The 22,352-nt window shown below is 36.0% G+C and overlaps 1 protein-coding gene and 2 non-coding genes across 3 annotated transcripts in view; 2 read left to right on the forward strand and 1 right to left on the reverse strand.

The window, feature by feature from the left end:
• IL1RAPL1 (interleukin 1 receptor accessory protein like 1) overlaps positions 1 to 22,352 on the reverse strand; it is a 1,432,909-nt gene that overhangs the window by 574,849 nt on the left and 835,708 nt on the right. The gene's annotated exons all lie outside the window — the stretch shown is intronic.
• LOC125092550 (small nucleolar RNA U2-19) lies at positions 9,321 to 9,398 on the forward strand. Its single transcript, XR_007125004.1, has one exon. It is a non-coding gene; the product is annotated as a small nucleolar RNA U2-19 (small nucleolar RNA).
• On the forward strand, positions 9,570 to 9,639 carry LOC125092549 (small nucleolar RNA U2-30). The gene has a single exon (XR_007125003.1). It is a non-coding gene; the product is annotated as a small nucleolar RNA U2-30 (small nucleolar RNA).

Raw genomic sequence — 22,352 nt, forward strand, 5'->3', positions numbered from 1 at the left:
TATGATATAGAGAGAACAGTGAAAAAATTAAATATGTCAATTCAAAGCCTATAGAAGAAAAGTGATTAAGGAGTGAAAGGAATTGAGAAATCTCTAAGTTTCAGTATGAAAAAATATATTAGAATGTTTGAGTTCTCCTTAAATATAAAAAAAAAATCTTACTTGTGATAATGAAAGATCTGCAATTACTTTAAATACCATTTTCTGGTGGTGAAAAATAATCTGAGGGTTTTGAAGGGGCAGGGAGTGGGAAGTTGGGGGAACCAGGTGGTGGATATTAGAGAGGGCACGGATTGCATGGAGCACTGGGTGTGGTGCAAAAACAATGAATACTGTTACACTGAAAAGAAATAAAAAATTAAAAAAAATAAATACCATTTTCTGAACACCTCTGCATAAAATTATTATAAAATGTATTTTAAGAATCATAACACATATGAAAAATAAACTCACATACATTAATGTATCTATGGTCATCATAGACTTCATATATACATAAGAGTAAATATAGAAGGAAGCAGAATCATTTGTGAAATGAAAGGGCACAGAGCCCTACAGAATTTCCACAATCACCACTGTAAAAATACTATTACATTATTACAAATGTAATAATAATTACAAATTACAAATAGTTAAATTATTACAAATGGTGATTATATCGTGGGTGATATGTTTAATAAGGAATGAAAAAGAAAATAAAAACCTGCTGAATGTTACAAGATAAGGGAAATCTCTTCAGTAATAACAGTTGGGGCACCTGGGTGGCTCAGTTGGTTGAGTGTCTGACTCTTGGTTTCAGCTCGGGTCATGATCTCACAGTCATGAGATGGAGCCCTGCATCAGGCTTCCTGCTCAGTGGGGAGTCTGTTTCTCTCTTCCCTCCCCTTCTCCCTATGCCCCTCTCCTCCCTATTTCTCTCTCTCTTTCAAATAAATAAATACATCTTTTAAAAATACAGATAGTCAATATCCTCACTGAAAAACTCAATTCAATTAGTTATTAAGAATACTGGGGGTTCACTTTGTCTTCATAAATTTTGCCAAGATTAAAAAAACAAATGGTAATACCCAGTATTGTAAATAGGTTTCCTCCGGCAAAATATGAAGGAATATAAATTGGTAAAGATTTTTTGGAAGACAGTTTGGAAATCTTATTTAAAAAATTAAATAGACATGACTTTTTTAAAAAAATGTTTTTAATTTATTTTCAGCATAACAGTATTCATTGTTTTTGCACCACACCCAGTGCTCCATGCAATCTGTGCCCTCTCCAATACCCACCATCTGGTTCCCCCAACCTCCCACCCCCTGCCCCTTCAAAACCCTCAGATTGTTTTTCAGAGTCCATAGTCTCTCATGGTTCACCTCCCCTTCCAATTTCCCTCAACTTCCTTCTCCTCTCTAACTCCCCTTGTCCTCCATGCTATTTGTTATGCTCCACAAATAAGTGAAACCATATGATAATTGACTCTCTCTGCTTGACTTATTTCACTCAGCATAATCTCTTCCAGTCCCGTCCATGTTGCTACAAAAGTTGGGTATTCATCCTTTCTGATGGAGGCATAATACTCCATAGTGTATATGGACCACATCTTCCTTATCCATTCGTCCGTTGAAGGGCATCTTGGTTCTTTCCACAGTTTGGTGACCGTGGCCATTGCTGCTATAAACATTGGGGTACAGATGGCCCTTCTTTTCACTACATCTGTATCTTTGGGGTAAATACCCAATGGTGCAATGGCAGGGTCATAGGGAAGCTCTATTATTAATTTCTTGAGGAATCTCCACACTGTTCTCCAAAGTGGCTGCACCAACTTGCATTCCCACCAACAGTGGAAGAGGGTTCCCCTTTCTCAACAACCCCTCCAACACATGTTGTTTCCTGTCTTGCTAATTTTGGCCATTCTAACTGGTTTAAGGTGGTATCTCAATGTGGTTTTAATTTGAATCTCCCTGATGGCTAGTCATGATGAACATTTTTTCATGTGTCTGATAGCCTTTGTATGTCTTCATTGGAGGAGTGTCTGTTCATATCTTCTGCCCATTTTTTTTTATGATTGTCTGTTTTGTGTGTGTTGAGTTTGAGGAGTTCTTTACAGATCCTGGATATCAACCTTTTGTCTGTACTGTCATTTGCAAATATCTTCTCCCATTCTGTGGGTTGCCTCTTTGTTTTGTTGACTATTTCCTTTGCTGTGCAGAAGCTTTTGATCTTGTTGAAGTCCCAAAAGTTCATTTTTGCTTTTGTTTCCTTTGCCTTTGGAGACATATCTTGAAAGAAGTTCCTGTGGCTGATATCAAAGAGGTTACTGCCTATATTCTCCTCTAGGATTCTGATGGATTCCTGTCTCACGTTGAGGTCTTTTATCCATTCTGGGTTTATTTTTGTGTATGGTGTAAGAGAATGGTTGAGTTTCATTCTTCTACATATAGCTGTCCAGTTTTCCCAGCACCATTTATTGAAGAGACGGTCTTTTCTCCACTGGATATTTTTTCCTGTTTTGTTGAAGATTATTTGACCATAGAGTTGAGGGTCCATATCTCGGCTCTCTACTCCATTCCACTGGTCTGTGTGTCTGTTTTTATGCCAGTACCATGCTGTCTTGGTGATCACAGCTTTGTAGTAAAGCTTGAAATCAGGTAACGTGATGCCCCCACTCTCACCACTCTTGTTCAACATAGTATTAGAACTCCTAGCAACAGCAATCAGACAACAAAGAGAAATAAAAGGTATCCAAATTGGCAACGAAGAAGTCAAACTCTCTCTCTTCACGGATGACATGATTCTTTATATGTAAAACGCAAAAGACTCCACCCCCAAACTACTAGAACTCATACAACAATTCAGCAACGTGGCAGGATACAAAGTCAATGTACAGAAATCAGTGGCTTTCTTATACACTAACAATGAAAATACAGAAAGGGAAATTAGAGAATCGATTCCATTTACTATAGCACCAAGAACCATAAGATACCTGGGAATAAACCTAACCAAAGAGGTAAATGATCTGTACTCGAGGAACTACAGAACACTCATGAAAGAAATTGAAGAAGACACAAAAAGATGGAAGACCATTCCATGCTCTTGGATCGGAAGAATAAACATTGTTAAAATGTCTATACTGCCTAGAGCAATCTATACTTTTAATGCCATTCCGATCAAAATTCCACCGGTATTTTTCAAAGAGCTGGAGCAAATAATCCTAAAATTTGTATGGGATCAGAAGAGACCCTGAATCGCTAAGGAAATGTTGAAAGACATGACTTTTGGGGCGCCTGGGTGGCTCAGTGGGTTAAGCCGCTGCCTTCGGCTCAGGTCATGATCCCAGGTCCTGGGTTCGAGCCCCGCATCGGGCTTTTTGCTCAGCAGGGAGCCTGCTTCCTCCTCTCTCTCTGCCTGCCTCTCTGCCTACTTGTGATTTCTCTCTGTTGAATAAATAAAATCTTTAAAAAAAAAAAAAGAAAGAAAGACATGACTTTTTATCCAGAAATTATACTTCAAGAAATTATTTCTAATGATATCACATCAGGCACTTCCATGTTTTGTAGATAACAAGGTGAAAAGTGAGAAAACACTACACAAGAAAAGCACAAAAGGACTCCCCATTTGCATTCTGTAGCTTATGTCTTCTCCAAGTGTTATTTTAATTTTACAAAATGGAAGTATATATTTAAGTTTAAACCTGGCAAATGGAGGATATGTATACACATAAAATTGTGAGCTTAGAAAATTAGAAATTCAATTACTTACCTTACATGATAGACAGCCTATTTTCATACAGTTACATACATATGGAGAGAAACAAAGTCTAAATTTTTACAAATAAATGTTATAGATAGATGTGTTCCCTGACCCAAATAACAATTTAGGGTTTTTTGGAAGGAGGAGCGGTAGAACAATATTTTACTATATGACAAGACAATATATTCTGTCTTTAAATATAAAGCATTTATCTACTATTTCCTTATGATATATATAATGCAAGTTCTACATATAATTCTAATCTTATTTTCTGCAACCATCTAATTTATTATGCCCAAATTAAAGGAATGCTGTAAACCTAGGATACATTATAAGGATAAGTTATCTTTACACACTTTCAGAGTAGTTTGGTTGATTTAGGCATCCTGATATCATGTGTGTGTTTTGTTTGCCTTGTATTTATATTTTTCTACATAAAGTTATCATATGAAATTTTCTACAAAAAAATCACATCAAATGTGCAAATATGAAATGGCATGATATTCATCATAGTGTTATTTAAAATACAAAAAAGAAAAAGAAGTTATGTTACAGGAAATTGAATCAATTAAAGAAATTATGGTATATACTTGAAAAGTATGATGTCTATTTATATTAATATGGAAATATGTCCATATTATGTTATTAAAGAACATGAATGGATAAAAGAAAGCATATAAAATATTGTTAGCAAGATATATGAAAGGATATTTGTCTAAATGCAAATAATAGTCACCTCTGTGGTGTGGGATTTTAGGTGATTTTTATTTTGTGCTTTAATCCATTTAGTTTCAGTGGGCACTATCATTTCATGAGTGCAGAAATTAGTTCCTGAGGGCCAAATAAATCCTGGCTATTACAATAGTTTATGTTATTCCAAAAGCCACCGTATATAAACAGATATACTACATATCCATGGTTTTAAAATCTCATGGGGGGGGGGCGCCTGGGTGGCTCAGTGGGTTAGGCCGCTGCCTTCGGCTCAGGTCATGATCTCAGGGTCCTGAGATCGAGTTCCGCATCAGGCTCTCTGCTCAGCAGGGAGCCTGCTTCCCTCTCTCTCTCTCTCTCTCTGCCTGCCTCTCTGTCTACTTGTGATCTCTCTCTGTCAAATAAATAAATAAAAAATCTTTAAAAAAAAATAAAATCTCATGGGGGGAGGTGGTGGTTAAAATATGATCCTTTCTAAAAAGGATGGGGAACATTTTGCTTTAAGCTATAGTTTCTAGTGTTTGAATTTTCACATGTACAGTTTTGCTTAATCACACACACACACACACACACACAACTATTTTCATAAGGTATAATACCTAGATAAGGTATTTCTATGCCTTAGAATATTCATTAAAATCTTTAAAAAATTTATTTACATTGATCCAGATTCCTTTCCCATAAGCTTGAGGTCTAAATAATGTCCTAGAAAAACTGTACCAGACAGAATTAAACAGGCAAGGAAGAGTTTATGAAAGGCAATTGCATTAGGGGAGAGAGACAGATCTCAACTCCACCAAAACAGAAGATGTGAGAAATTTTAAGCGGTGGGATGAGGGGGGTGGTGCAGAGGTAAAGGGAGAGAGAATCTCAGACAGGCTCCATATTGAGCGGGCAGCCTGACTTGGGACTTGATCTCATGGCCCTGAGATCATGACCTGAGCTGAAATCAAAAGTCAGACACTTAACTGACTGAGCCACCCACATGCCCCAACTACTCTTTGTAATTAAGATAAAAATAGCAAAAGGGGTGTAACATTTGTAAAAGAAAGAAAATTACAGAGAATTTGAGAGTGTTTAAGAGATTTTCTCCTATTGAATCATCAAATGTGTAATTTACAATTTTCTTAATGCTTTTGACATATGCTTACCTGATGTGAAACAAAGTATCAAAATACAAGGAATGATATTTTCTTGATTGCAAGTAGATAAGTGAATAATTGTGTACTGATAATTATGGGCTGATATCTTTAATATGTTTACCACTGAGAACCATGGGAAGTGTGAAGTACCTTTTTTTGTGTGTGTGTGCTGCAGCAAAATTAAATCTACTGGACAAAATAATCATTAGCATATCTTGAAGGCTCTTGGGGTTGTATTTAGTTTTTAGCTCACAATAGCTATTTATTTGCAATAATCTATATGCTTTTTAAAAATTAATATGGCCTTAAATTGAGAAGAGCAAAATGTGAATATTTTGAAGTTACTGTGGAGAAGTACATTTAAGTCAGACTTCACACACTGTAAAATCTGAATACTCAAATGCAAAATTGCTGAAAACAGCATCCCAAGGCTTCAGGACAGTTCATTATGGTAGGCTCTGCTGCCAATGTGATCTTGAAGGCCATAGAAAAAGTGCATTGTGTTATATTTTAAGACTGCATCATAATTATGTGCTACTGCTGTTTTTGTGGCTTCCAAAAAAGTTATTAATAGCACTCTGTCAGATAATTAGAAACATAGATCATGCAGATATTTCTTTTAATTTGCTAGAATTCATACCCTAGTATAATTGTTCTATTTTCTTTATATTTGGAGAAGGCATTTTTAATAGAAATTTATATGTCTAACAATTTGTTAGTGAACAAATCTACACATTTACCAAGAGTTTCTCTTCTGATCTCTTTCAAGCCTTAGTTGTGAAGAAATGAAAATATAGAGTATATAACATATGTATATATACATGAAATGCAAACATGTAAGGTATGAATTATATATACAAATACACATTTTACTTAACATATAGATATACACTATATCTTATACACACACACACATACAGAGCGAGAGAGTGAGTGAGAACTCTGTAAGTCAGACCATAAAGTTTATATAGAAATCCAGATTAATTAACCTTCTTCCATATATTGTTCCTTTGGACATTAAATATACTTGAAGCCTAATAGAGTTGTATGTCCTACTAGAAAAGTCTATCTGTGGTTTCCTAAAACCACAGATGTCTGAGGTTTCTGAGTACAGAGTATCTCCAAAACACAGTGTTTTTCTTGATGGTTCTTGTCTGCTTGGAAACATATCTACTCCTAATGGAGAAGAGCAGTGCCTTTACTCCCTAAAGACAGTCCACCTGGTAGGAGAATTAATAACTCATAAAATGTTCTCACTGCTTTCTTCTTTTGCTACAGTGACTGCTTTCAACATTGCTTACTTTTCGTGTTTGAGATAAGGGTTGGGCATATGGGTGGTAAGGGGATGACAGGGAGCTTGTGGTATTTTCACTATTCCATGTTCACAATATAGCCAACTGAAAATATTTGAAACAAAATGACTAAGTGTGTATCTCCCTCAAGCCCTAGATAACTATGCATTTAAAGATACGACTTAAAACATAGTCAAATATTAACTTAGATGCTAAAAGACAAAGTGTAAATAAATGACTGATACAAGGTTCATTTCCATTTCTGAGGAACATACAGACAACAGTTTTATGCATTATAACACTAAAGTGGGGTCTAGGTATATGTTTGGGATTCTTTGATAAATAGTCTGATTAGGTCCAAGGAGGTTAGATTTGGAGAAACAAGAAAGTAACTCTACTGATATCTGAAGAAGAGAACAGAGGTTCATTTTTCTTCATCTCTCTTCCCTGGCTTCCTTTGCTTTTTATTTTCAGAAGTGCTATCATTGAAAATGCCTCCAGGGTGTAAAAGGAATAGAGGAAAAGGAAGGGATTGGGTAGAAATTCCAGATACCAGTGAACTTTGAGGCAAAGAGACAGAAAGAACAGATGGAAATACCAAGATACAGAAGGAGGGAAGGAAGTTAACAAAGTTCTTCTCAAATGGTTATTTGTAAGCCCTGCTTGTATTTTAAAATGAAAATGTTATATTGTCAAGATTCTATCACTTTTGAAATTCATTCAGTGGCTGTGAATTCAGGGCCTGCTGTGTGTCAGGCTCTGAGGATCCTGTCCTCAGGTCCAGAGAGGCACACAGACTCTATGTGCTTGCTACTCGGTATGCGCTCTGGGGACTGCAGCATTGGCATAACCATGACTCAGAATTTGCATTTTTACAAGATCTCCTTTTAATTTGTATGCACACCGAACATCTGAGAAACACTACTTTAAATATATGACTATAAAAGCTTATGAAACAGACGTGCCTTGACACCATGAGAACACAAAAAGGGGAGCCACTTATTTTGAGGACTAAATAAAGACTTCATCTGGAAGGTATACATTAGACCTGAAGAATGTACTGGAGTTAATTAAGTGAATGTCTATGGTGAGGGTAGACAGTGATCTGGGCAGAAGGAATACTCGTAGGTATATAACCGAGAAAACTTAGTTTGGCTGGATGATAAAGAAGCATGAAACAAACAGATGGATGATGGGAGGGAGGGGTGTGAGGTGAGTGAGGACTAATGATTGATGGGTTGACAAACCAACTAAGGATTTGGATTTATCCTTTGAGTAATGTGGAGTGAGTTACTGATGTTTTTTTTTCCTATTTTTTTTTAATTTTATTTTTTATAAACATATATTTTTATCCCCAGGGGTACAGGTCTGTGAATCACCAGGTTTACACACTTCACAGCACTCACCATAGCACATACCCTCCCCAATGTCCATAACCCCCCCAACCCCCCTCCCCCCATCAACCCTCAGTTTGTTTTGTGAGATTAAGAGTCACTTATGGTTTGTCTCCCTCCCAATCCCATCTTGTTACATTTATTCTTCTCCTACCCCCTTAACCCCCCATGTTGCATCTCCTCTCCCTCATATCAGGGAGATCATATGATAGTTGTCTTTCTCCGATTGACTTATTTCGCTAAGCATGATACCCTCTAGTTCCATCTACGTCGTCGCAAATGGCAAGATTTCATTTCTTTTGATGGCTGCATAATATTCCATTGTGTATATATACCACATCTTCTTTATCCATTTGTCTGTTGATGGACATCTAGGTTCTTTCCATAGTTTGGCTATTGTAGACATTGCTGCTATAAACATTCGGGTGCACGTGCCCCTTTGGATCACTACGTTTGTATCTTTAGGGTAAATACCCAGTAGTGCAATTGCTGGGTCATAGGGTAGTTCTATTTTCAACACTTTGAGGAACCTCCATGCTGTTTTCCAGAGTGGTTGCACCAAAGAAACCCTAAACCCAGCAGGAGAAGAGAAATCATACTGATGGTTTTTAAGCATCTGTTCTTCACAATGTGTAGAATAGTTTTGAGACAGGCGAGGTGGCAGCGGAAAGATGCCCTGATCTTAGCACACAGGACACAGTTCTTCAGGCCTGAGGTTGTATAAATTGTATCTTAGCTATTTCTTTGTTTCAGAAATACAGAAGACATCAGTGTAGTCGTTAAAGAGTCTTAGATTATTTTTACTCATTTTCTGTTCTAGAATGGAAATATTTTCTTTTCAACAAAGCGAAAATTGGTAGTTGTGTGATCATTTTTCTAGTCTCTTTGGACTGGAGAGAGGCCACTGTTTGCTCTTTTATGCTCAGCTTCAAGGCAACAAGAGACAAAAGTCATAGCTACATAGAGGACATAGTAGAGCTTCTAAATGAATTTAATTTAATCTTTTAGATTTTAAAATGTTTAACTCTCTGAGATATGTTTCTTACTGATGGAGATCAAAATCTGAGCATCAGAACATCTGCCAGGCTATCTGTTGCATGACCTTCATCATTCTGAGAAGTAAAATAATTTAAAACAATAAGGCTTATGTTTGGGATTGTAAGTGCATGAATGTGAGTCTGTATGTGTATGCATTTGTATTTATCAAAGAGTCACTGGATAACTGAGGACTTGTTGATGGACAAATGAGACGGGAGGGTATGTATGTGTAGAGCAGACTAATCAGTTCTGAGCAGTGATAAAATGGTTTCACTATAGACCTTTATAACTATGAAGATTTCTATACTTGAACTGAACTCAGAATAAAATGAAATAAAATAACACTTAAGATCATTTTCCATACAATTTTCACAATATTTTATGTAATCCCTGTTGCAAACCTTTAAACTCAGCCTGAATCATTTACACACACATACTTTCTAGAGCATAAAGTTGTCACAAACTCTAAGAACCCTATGCTGAGGCAATACTCAGACACACCCCAAACTTCAATAACTTTTACTTCAAACTAGATTTGAATTTCTAGGAAGGAGCCTTGTTTTTGTACCTTAGTTCTTTCCCTATTACTTCTTTTGTGACCTGTTGGATCTCTAATACCAGTTCACACTTACCAACTTATATTTTAGACAAGAAAACTCAGGCTCTATTCAGGCTTCATGGAGCCCAACTACCATAGGGAGCAAGTGAGTCAAGGCAGTGATAATATCTCCATGTTCCATACAAATGGGAAATATGAGGAAATGTTTCTTACATTTTAGTGATCGTGATTCTTCCTACGAGGGCAATGATATGCAAATTCTTTACTTATTTCATTATAAAAGACTATTTTTTAAAGAGTAGTTTAAAGTTCACAATGAAACTGAGGGGAAGGTACAGAGTTTTTCTATATCTCCCTCCTCCCCCATATGTACGGATCCCCCCATCATCAATATCCCTTACAAGAGTTGCACACTTCTTACGGCTAATGAATCTACATGGACACATCACAATCACCCGAAGTCCATAGTGATTTTAGGGTTCACTCGGTGTTATACATTCTGAGTTTGGACAAATATATGACATAGTATTGTACAGAGTGTATTCACTGCCCTAAAACTCCTGTGCTCTGTTTATTCATCTCATTCCCCCACCCTTAATCCTGGCAACTACTGTTTTTTTTCTGTCTCCATAGTTTGCTTTTTCCAAAGTGTAATATAGATGGAATCATACAGTATGTATCCTTTTCAGACTGGCTTCTTTCACTTACTAATATGCATTAAATTTTCCTCCATGTCTTTTTGTGGCTTGATAGCTCATTTCTTTCTAGAACTGAGTAATATTCCATTGTCTGATTGTACCACAGTTTATTTATGCATTCATCTACTGAAGGATGTCTTGGTTGTTTCTGATTTTTGGCAATTATGAATAAGGCTGGTATAAGATCTGTGTGTATCTGTGTGTAGGTTTTTATATGGACTCCTCTGGGTAAATACCAAGGAGAACAATTGCTGGATCATATGATAAGAATATGTTTAGTTTTGTGAGAAACCATCACTACTAGGTATTTATCCTAAAGACACAGATGTAGTGAAAAGAAGGGGCACATGTACCCCAATGTTCATAGAAGCAATGTCCATAATAGCCAAATTGTGGAAGGAGTCGAAATGCCCTTCAACAGACAAATGGATAAAGATGTGGTACATATATATACAACAGAATATTACTCAGACATCAGAAATGATGAATGCCCACCATTTGCATCAACATGGATGGAACTGGAAGGGATTATGTTAAGTGAAGTCAAGCAGAGAAAGACAATTATCATACGGTTCCACTCATATGTGCAACATAAGCAATAGCATGGAGAATCATAGGGGAAGGGAAGGAAATCCAAAAAGGGGGAAATCAGAGAGGGAGGTGAACCATGAGAGACTATGAACTGTGGGAAATAATCTGTGGGTTTCAAAGTGGAGGGGGATAAGCGGAGAGGGTTCCAGGGTGATGGGTATCAAGGAGGGAACATGCTATGGTGACAACTGGGTGTTATACTTAACTAATGAATCATTGAACACTACATCAAAAACTGTACTATACAGTGGCTAACTGAACATAATTAAAAAAAAGAAAGAAAGAAAAAGAAACCTTCAGTTGTCTTCCAAAGTGGCTCTACCATTTTGCACCTGATCCTACCAGCAATCAATGAGAGTTTTAGTGCCTTCACACCCATGCCAGCACTTGGTGTTAGTGTTCTGGATTTTGGCCATTCTGATAAATATGTAGTGGTATATCACTGTCCTTTTTAATTTGCATTTCCTTGATGACTTTTAGATGGTATGTCTTTTCATATGCTTATTTGTCATCTGTACATCTTCTCTGGTAAAGTGTCTCTTAAAATCTTGGGTCCATTTTTAACCAGGTTGTTTATCTTCTTATTGTTGAATTTAAGGAGTTCTTTGTATATTTCAGATAACATTTCTTTATTAGATATGTCTTTTGCAAATATTTTCCCTGGTTTGTGACTTGTCTTCTTATTCTCTTAACATTATTCTTCTCAGAGGAGAATTTTTATTTTAATGATGTCTAGCTTATAAATTCTTTCTTTTCATGGATCACACCTCTGGTGTTTTAGCTGAAAGGTCATCACCAAATCCAAGGTCATCTAGATTTTCTCCAATGTTATCCTCTAGGATTTTTACAGTTTTACATTTTACATATGTGCTTGTGATACTTTTAAAGTTAATTTTTGTGCAGGATTTAAGGTCTGTGTCTAGATTCATCTTTGCCTGTGGATGTCTAGTTGTTCTTGGAGCATCTGTTGAAAGGACTAACTTTATTCCATTGTATTGATTTTGTTCCTTTGTCAAAGATCAGTTGACTCTATCTATCTGGGTCTATTTCTGGGATCTCTATTCTGTTCCATTCATCTATTTGTCTGTTCTGATACCAATACCAATACCAATACCACAATGTATTAATTACTGTAGTTTATAATAAGTATCGAAGTCCTGTATTATCAGTCCTTTAGTTTTGTTCTTCCTCTTCAATATTATGTTGGTTCTTTTAATCTTATTTTTTTTTAAGTTTCCCAAAACCCAGTTGTCAAAGATGCCATCCTATCCTTTTATATCAAATACAAATTTTATTTTAGGAACTCAGAGAAGTTTAAAGATAGACACAAAAGAGTTTTCCCTATTGATGTTTTACAAAATTACATGTGAATTCAATTTTGAGTAAATTAATGCTCCTAGTTCTCTGCAGTTTTTTTTTCTCTGTTGTTTTATTTAGATTAAACTGCTAGAAGAGTATGGTGGTACAAAGAATATATAGACATATATGATCAGTCTTAATGCTGGAGCACACAAAGTCATACTGAGATACTGAGTTTGGCTATTCATTTTGAGATTTTAAGAAAGAGAGCATGGTTTCACTGTCATCTCAATTATTATGTTCAATAACTACAGCTAACATATAAAAATAGTGGCTAGGTAGGTCTTTTAAATACCTTACACATATTAATTGATTTGATCTTCACAATGATCCTATGATAAATATATGATTGCCCTCACTTTTCAGATTAAGAAACAAAGTCACAGTGTAGCTAAATAATTTACCGAAGGTTACATTGCTATTAGGTAGCAGAGCTGTTATTGATCAGCCTTGAAAATGTGAGTGATTGATTCAGAGTGGAAACGTTTAGGAGATTTTTAAGATCAAGGAGGTCTGGGCTCAAAACTGGGCTTTAAGGATTTAAGTACAAACTCTTGGGCATAGTGATTAAATTCTGTTAACTTCAGTTTGTTCACCCATAAAGTAGAAACCATATCATCCCCCACTAATATGTTCCTGGGAAGATGGAAAGAGGTAAGGATGTGAATGTGCTTACCATTGGTACAGAGGCACAGAATGGACTCAAGGGAGGTTAACTGCTTTTATTATCACATTACATTTCCAATAAAATCTCTGTTGGTTGTAGCAATCAGCATTGCTACATAAACTATGCTGTCTAGCTGAACTTCAATTCTTTACATGTTAAATAGGTAACAATATTTTCTGTAAAAATTTCAACCATGTATTATGTACACTCTGGCTCATTAGACTGAATGTACTGAATCACAAGGTAACCATTAGGAAAAACAATTGGTGGTTATGAACAGTAGAAATAAATGTAAACATAGCTGGTTAAGGGAAGGAGAGGTGAAAGCCTGTTGGATTCAGCAATTGTCCTTAGCTCTGGAAGGCTAAATTGTACTAGTGGGGATGGCTGAGATAACTCAAAGATGTTCTTAAAGACTAAAGTGGCAGGCATTTTCCACCTACCGCTCATACCTTAAGGACTGCCATACTCTCATTCATGGCAGAATGAAGCCTGGAAACCTGGGCCTATAAAGATGACAATATTAAGTTGACCCATTCCCACACAAAAAGAAAGCACACAAAGCAGTGGGCTTCCCTTCTGCCCTGACTGGTTGAGTTTTTTGGTTCTTACTCTCTGCATCCAGAACCTTCCCTATTAACTGTCATTTTCTTTTGTACAGTTCCACTGGCTGCTGCTATTGCCAGTGCACCACAACCAAACTCAGATTTTTTTTCTAGTTTTCTATGTTCTTTCTTCTGTGTCCCACAACTTCTCTCATGTGTATTTGTTGAGTCAATTATTTTTGGAAAGTGGAAATTCACTGTATGTCCCCTCTCCCTTGTTCCATCAGTTTTTGTTTTTTGTTTTTTTAAAGATTTTATTTATTTATTTGACAGACAGAGATCACAAGCAGGCAGAGAGGCAGGCAGAGAGAGGAGGAAGCAGGCTCCCTGCTGAGCAGAGAGCCCGATGCGGGGCTCGATCCCAGGACCCTGAGATCATGACCTGAGCCGAAGGCAGAGGCTTAACCCACTGAGCCACCCAGGTGCCCCTGTTCCATCAGTTTTAAGCCCTCTCTCTCTCTGGGTTAAAGGAACAGTTTGAAGGAATGAAAAGAGGTTGGGCCAGCTACTTGGAGACATGGGGTTGTTTTGTTTTGTTTTTTTATGCATCTTCCCTCAAGTATTTATTTATTTTTTATAAACATATTATATATATATATATATATATATATATATATATATATATATATTATTTGGCCCTTTATTCAAAAAGTGTGTGTGCTCTTAAGAACTCATAATTATGACATATCATTTCATATTTACTTTTCTTTTTAATTTTTTCATTTTTTATTTTTATTTTTTATTTTATTTTTTACAAACATATATTTTTATCCCCAGGGGTACAGGTCTGTGAATCTCCAGGTTTACATACTTCACAGCACTCACCATAGCACATACCTTCCCCAGTGTCCATAACCCCACCCCCTCTCCCAACCCCCCTCCCCCCAGCAACCCTCAGTTTGTTTTGTGAGATTAAGAGTCACTTATGGTTTGCCTCAAATGTTTATTTTATTTATTTTTTTATTTATTGGAGACATGGGTTTTATGCCTCACAGCCCCAGTTGTACGTCTTACTAGATGTGTGACAAAGCTACTTACCCTCTGTGGAGTTTAAATTCCTTGTCTATAAAATGGGGGAATAATTGTACCTGTATCACTGGATGGTTGTGAAGATTATTTAAATGAGTTAACAGATGTAAGCTGTTTGGAATACAGCTTGGCACTCAGAAAGCTGCTATTATTATTAGTGTAATCTTTCTTCAAAATCTTCACATCCTGACTAAATGAAACTCCTCTCATGAACACCTCACTCATCAGGAGTCCTCACTGTTTTTTTCCTTTTTATTCCCACAGCACTGATAATGTTGAACTTCACCCAAGCCCTATGCTCCTAGAAAACAGCAAAGTTTAAGAAATTCTCCCCCTCTTTTATTGTTACAGTAAGCAACAGCTTACTGTAAAAATCCACCCTGCCCCTTATAATTTAGATAAAACTCATGGATGCTCCTTGGTTTACCTATGATGAGGCCAGGTGCAGACCCGCCAAATTCCTATATTTGCTTCATAAATGATTAGCTAAATTGCTATCCTCACTGATCAACCAGAACAAAATGCTTATTTAGCCATAATTTGGGTAAGATTCTCTTCCTCCTTCAGACCCCCAACTTCAACATACCCTCATCCTGAGCCAGCATAGAGCCGCTCTTTAATAGGCCTTCCACAGAAGGGGCTGGTCTCAGGATAGAACTTTCTCTGATGTGCTGTCCCATGATGTCACTTCTGTTCACTATGTCCCCACACCCTGCTCTTGCTAGCTTTGTTTTCTTCTCCCTATAAAAGAAAAACTCCTTTTGCGTAAATCCGGAGATGTTTGCAGATCTTATACTCAGAATGGTCTTCCTGTTGCAAAGTCTTCCTCATATTGCAATAGTCTCCCTCTTTGCAATAACCCATCTAAATAAAGTCCTTAAAAGTTTAGTTTTAAAAAAAACTTTTTGACACTTCCATGTCCAAATTCCTGCTCTCCTTGAAAGAGGACTTCAAATTCCATGTGTGCTAGAAACTTTTCATGTTGGTGGAAAATTTACTGCCTCCATTTATGATCCATGTTTTATACTGAACTTTTTATTTTGAATCCTATTATGTGAATAGTTTCTCTTCTGCTCAATAATAACTGCCCCAGGAGATCTCTGCTTAATTCATTCTTTGATTTATCACAGTGCTTATCACCTTACACAAATAAGAACTTGTTTTTTTTTTATAAAGTGAATGAAGAATGGACTTAGTACATCTACAGAATCTATCAAATGGCAATAGATGGTGAAATGCAGCCAACAAACAAGGGGCTCTAAGCTATTATGTCATCTATAATACAGTTGAAATCAGGTATCATATACAAAGCGTTAGGAATGATGTATGCAGTAGGCATTCAATACATGCTAGTTTTCATCATCATCATCATCATCATCATCATTACAATCCTCTTTTATTTTCATCTGCATTAAAGAGATGTTCTCTTAATAGAGAGCATCCAACTTACATGATTACTATGGCTGAAACTGACCAGGGAATATTAATTGCTTTTTTCTTTCTTATATAATATTTTTTGAAATATAATTTTACTATGGCTTGTATCACAGTAAAGAAAACTGACTGTGGCAGTTCTGGTGTCAAACAACCCCTTGATACAAAGACATGTAGCTAACGTATATTGTTGCTTTTTCATTTTGGTGTTCCTTTATATGCCAGAGGGAGGAAACATGATTTTCTTGAGAGTCTATTACATGCTATGTCCTGTACTGGGTGCCTAAATATAATTCCACTCTCATTACAATTTTATGTGAGTCAAGGAAAGTCACCCTGGGAAGTTAATTTGGCCATGGCATCATTTTAGGGTAAAAAAAAATCTTGGTTTAGATTAGTACCTGCACATTTAATAAGCATTTCTTGAAATAATGGATAATGGTTTATTGGCTTTGAAGAGTCTGCTCTTTCAAAAAGAGCTGGCTGCCCTCTCCCACACTATGAAGAGATATGCCATTCAGAAAACTTGCTAAATCAGAAAAGTGTTCAGTTTTAATATTTTATTGCATTAGAAAGTTTTAGCCCTAGAAGGAGCCACAGGGTTCCCTGGGATACAAGTTAGTGTTAGGACATTCGTTTAACCCAGGTTGGAAAAGAACCAAAACTTGAAGTCACCTCACTCTAATCCACACTCTTTCTACTATATGACACTCCCTCACAAAAGTTATAAAATCCTTTCCTTATCATTTTCTGGACATTAGTTGTTTCAAGTATTTTACCATTACAGATAATACTGCAGAGACAGCTTAATAATAATTGCTTTCCTCCCTCTCTCTCTTTATCTCTCTCTCTCTCTCTCTCTCTAAGATTAATGCTTAGGAAACAATTCCTCCTAAAAGAGACCAAGGACAGTTTTCCTTTTCATGTTGTCTCTCCCCTTTATGCCTCCTTTGACTTTCTTATCTACCATCTATCTATATCTGTCTATCTATCTAGCTATAATTCTTTTCTTTTTGGGGTGTATGTGTTTCTTTGCTTAGCGTTAGTCTTCCAAGTTGTGTTAGTATTCTATTTTTTCACATTGTAGTACTTTGTGAACATTCCAATTTTAAAATACTCTGCTATGTGTTTTGTAGATGAATTACCACACCCTTGTTTATAAGAATATTATCAGCAATAGCTAAATTATAGAAAGATCCAAATGTCTATCAACTCATAAATGGATCAAGAAGTTATGATAAATAATATACAATGGATTATTACTTAGCCATGAAAAAGAATGAAATCTTGCCACTTGAAATGACATGGCTGGAGCTAGAGAGTATTATGCTAAGTGAAATAAGTCAGTCAGAGAAAGATAAATACTATACAGTTTCACTTATATGTGGAATTTAAGAAACAAAACATGAGCATGGTGGGGGGAAGAGAGAAGGAAACCATAAAACAGACCCTTAACTATAGAGAACAAACCGAGGGTTGCTGGAGGGGAGGCAGACAGATGGGTTAAATGTATGATGGGTATTAAGAAGGGCACTTATTATGATGAACACTGGATATTGTATTGAAGTGATGAATCACTAAATTCTACTCTGAAATTAATATTACACTATATGTTAACTAACCAGAATGTAAATAAAAACTTGAAATTAAAAAAAAATTAAAAATTTAAATTTAAATTTTAAAAATTTTTTTAAAAATATGAATGAATCACCAGACTATACAAACTTTTAAAAACACTTCAGTTGACCCTGTATAAGGAAAATTATATTGTGCTGACTTTAAAATAATGTCATTTGAATTACTGTGAAGAAATAACAGTTATTACAGCTCATTAGGATTATTACACATTAATTTGAGAATAATCAACATACAAAGAATTTTAAACAAAATGGTAAATTTTAAATTATTTTATTCATAAGCTGAAAGCCCTAAAATAATTACTTATATAACAGGTTTATGATTAAGGCTAAAATAATATTTATCTGAGTTGTTTATAATAGAATACATTCCTACAATAATACCCAATTTAGCTTTTGTTTATTCAACATTTCAAATTATTAATCATCTTCTACTATGTGCTAAATAATGCAGATTTACTGATAAAATCAAAATACACAAGATGATTTCTTACTTCAAGTTAAGTTAGAAGTTGAAAGACAGGTAGACTGAATAAGCAGAGGTTTGGTGGGTTTGTAAAGCAGAGGGGTAGGGGGGAAGTATACAAAGAAGCATTCTGACAGAAAAGTGGGAAGTGTCTAGCTTAGCAGTTTCCCTTTGAGGTCTTTCATGACTTGACTGTAAACATCTCTTTTACCCAGATGACTCTGCATCAGCAAAATGTGCCTAACTGTGTTACTTAGGATAAGGCTAGCTGCTATAAAAATAAACCTCATGATTTCAGTGGTTTAACTTACAGGACAGTCACTTCTCACTCCCAGACGCATGCAATGAGTGTCCTTCTGGTCAGTAATCAGCTTTCCCCCATGAAGTGATTTAGAGACCAGAGCTCCTTCTCTCCATTGGAGCCTAAGTATTCTCTGCCTCTAAGCAATTACTGGGGGAAGAATAGGAGAAAGAATACTCATTTCCTCATTATTTTGGCTCAGAAGTGACAGTTCCTTCTTTTCTTTGCATTTATTGGTGAGAACTAGTCATGTGGCTCTACCAGAAGCAATAGGGGTTAGGAGATACACAGCTGACTTTTGAACAACACAGGTTTGTACTGCACATGTGTACTTACACGCACAGTTTTTACAGTCAAGTACCATAAGTATACTTTTTCTCCCTTGTGATTTTAATATTTTTTCCTCAAGCTTACCATATTATAAGAATATAGTATGTAATACATATAGCACACGAAATATGTGCTAATTGACACTTTATGTTACTGGTAAGGCTTTTGGTGAACAATAGGCTGTTACTGGTTAAGTTTCTGGGGAGTAAAAAATTACCTGCAAATTTTTGACTGTACAGGAGGTCAACCTATGGAATGGAAGAAGATATCTGCAAATCATATATCTGATAAGGAGTTAATATTTAAGATTTATAAAGAACTTACACAACTCAACACCAAAAATACAAATAATTCAGTTAAAAATGGGCAGAGGACCTGACTTTTCCAAAGAAGACATAAAGAAGGCCAATAGATACATGGTAAGATGCTCAACATCACCAGTTCAACAGAAACACAAATCAAAACCACAATGAGATATCACCTTACACTCGTCAGAATAGTTAAAATCAAAAACAAGCACACACAAAAACTGCAGCAAAACAGATGTTGGTGAGAATGTGCAAAAAAGGGAAACTTCACACACATAAATTGGTGCAGCCATTGTGGAGAGTAATATGGAGGTTAATTATCTTTAAAAATTAAGAAGATAATTGCCACATGATGCAGTAATTCCACTATTGGATATTTACCTAAACAAAACAAAAACACTAATTCAACACTAATTCAAAAAGATATACATATCTCTATGATTACTGCAGCATTATTTATAATAGCCAAGATATGGAAGCAGCCCAAGTGTCCATCTAAAGATGAATGGATAAAACAGATGTAGTATACATATACGACAGGATAGTACTCATCCTTAAACAGAATGAAATCTTGTCTTTGAAACAATGTGGATATATCTATAGGGTATAATGCTAAGTGAAATAAGTTAGAGAAAGACAAATACCATATAACTCAATTCATGTGAAAGTTAAGAAAAAAAAAGAAAGAAAATAAGAGATGAACAAAAAAGCCAAACTCATAAATATAGAGAACAAATGTGTGGTTGCCAGAGAGGAAGTGGGTGGGGATGGATAAAACAAATGAAGGGGATTAAGAGCACACTTATCGGGGCGCCTGGGTGGCTCAGTGGGTTAAAGCCTCTGCCTTCGGCTCAGGTCATGATCCCAGGGTCCTGGGATCGAGCCCCACATCGGGCTCTCTGCTCCGCGGGGAGCCTGCTTCCTCCTCTCTCTCTGCCTGCCTCTCTGCCTACCTGTGATCTCTGTCTGTCAAATAAATAAATAAAATCTTTAAAAAAAAAAAGAGCACACTTATCATGATGAACAGTGAGTAGTGCATAGAAGTGTTGAATCATATATTGTACACCTGAAACAAATATAACTCTGTAGGTTAATATATTTAAAAAAAAACAATAAAAAGGAAATCCTTGACTCCAGGCTGTTTTTACCAAAGAAATACAATAAAAAAAACCTCCACAAACATTACAGGCAAATTTGTGACTATGCAGGAGGCCGGCCCCCCTAATGCCTGTGTTGTTCAAGAAGTAACTATAGTTCCAGGCTGAGCAGCTGCCGCCCAGCAAAAGCTGTATATTACACTATGGAAAGAAGACTCTACTCTGCCACACCCACCCTTTAGTGAACTGTGTGGCAAAGTACAGAAAGTACAGAAACACATATATGAAAACATATTTGCAATTCCAATTAAGGGTACAGTTGACATGTTGATATTGCAGAGCTTCACCTATATTGATAACTATGATTCCAAGAGCTGCAGTGAAGTGGAAACCTTAACTACAACTAGAGGGGAAGTGCTGAAATACTCTGTCATTATCCTCTAGGACTCTGGTTATACACCAGAAAAAAGCACAAATCAAAAATAAATTGCCAGATTAAATTTGACTTTATCAATGCCCAAAAGTTATTTGAATAAGAATAATGTCATTATAGATGTTTCTAAATTAAACAAATGAACAAAAAACATGTCAATGTTAGGATTCTTATGAATTGGAAATGTAGGGTCCAAGTTGAACTCCCAAAGTAGGAAAATTCTGCCAAAACAAATTTGTATTCTGGAATTTAACTGTGTTTCACACATAAAAATTGTGTCTCTGGCTTTTATTTTATCTCTCTTGAAAATCACCTTTTATTAACATCTTTGTTACCCTTAAAGCATTTTGTCCTTTGTACACCTCACACTCTATACCTTGCCCCTGAATGATCCCATTCATTGTTATAGGTTCAAGTATCACCTGTGTGCAGATTAATCTCAAATTCTTTAACATCTTCAGGCCCATATTTCCAATCGCATCCTGAAACTCTCCAACAGAAAAAGCCAACATTATCAAACCTTAAATGCCACTTCCTGGGCATACAATATAGTAGTCCACCTAAAATCCATTCCCCAACTCCTGCTTCTTAGCCATCTTTGCTGTCTTGATATTGTTTACCTTACTTCAGGTCCTCATGTGCTTCATGGGGAGGCTGAGGGCCTTTTAAGTCACAAGGTTGATCGTGAATTGTCAAAGCCAGTCATATTGATGGTGAATGGTTTATTCATGGGCAATTTTAAACAATGGGATGGTGGTTGAAAGTCTGCTCTGGGAGCTTCTGGGAAAACTGCCCTTGCTCTTGTTTAGGGAATACAATATGAGCCAATTCTTTTTCTGTTTATAAATATAGGGGTCTTCACATGATGCCATCTGGGAAGCAAGCCTAAGAGATCAAGTCATTTGCTGAGAACAGCAGAGTAAAGGCAAAACTGAAAAAAATGTCCTTGATAATGTCATGGTAGCTGCTGAATTACCCATCCCTGGCCTTATCTACTTCTGGAATTCTTGTTAGAAAACACATTATGGGTCTTTGTTACTTAAGTCATTAGTTACTTGGACTAAAACAAAGAATAGACAACTAATACACTCTTCAAAGAGGTTCATCTTGAAATCCCTCAAAATTCAAATCCAAACAAAAACTGGGCCCCATTCCATGAATACTCCCATGTAACTAATCATCTCATTATTTTGTCCTATTACCTTTGTATATCTCAAATCTGTTACCTCTTCTTCAAACTTACTGTCTTATCTTTGTTTCAGCCTCTTGTTGTCTGCCACGAAAAACAGTGACACTTTATTTGGGGTAAAGCACCTCTTTACTCTGTTATTTGCAATCTATGCTTTGAATAGTACCCATGTAGAAATTATCTATAACTTCTTCACTTCATTTAAAATAATAAATGCAAATCTTACAACTATAGAGCACATACATTTATACATTTATAAGTAGCTTACATAAGTTTACAAGTGTTGCTCTAAATGAAATTCTTTATCTTAAAAAATGTTTATCAAATGATT

This window comes from Lutra lutra, chromosome X (genome assembly GCF_902655055.1).
Source record: "Lutra lutra chromosome X, mLutLut1.2, whole genome shotgun sequence".
Taxonomy (NCBI): domain Eukaryota; kingdom Metazoa; phylum Chordata; class Mammalia; order Carnivora; family Mustelidae; genus Lutra; species Lutra lutra.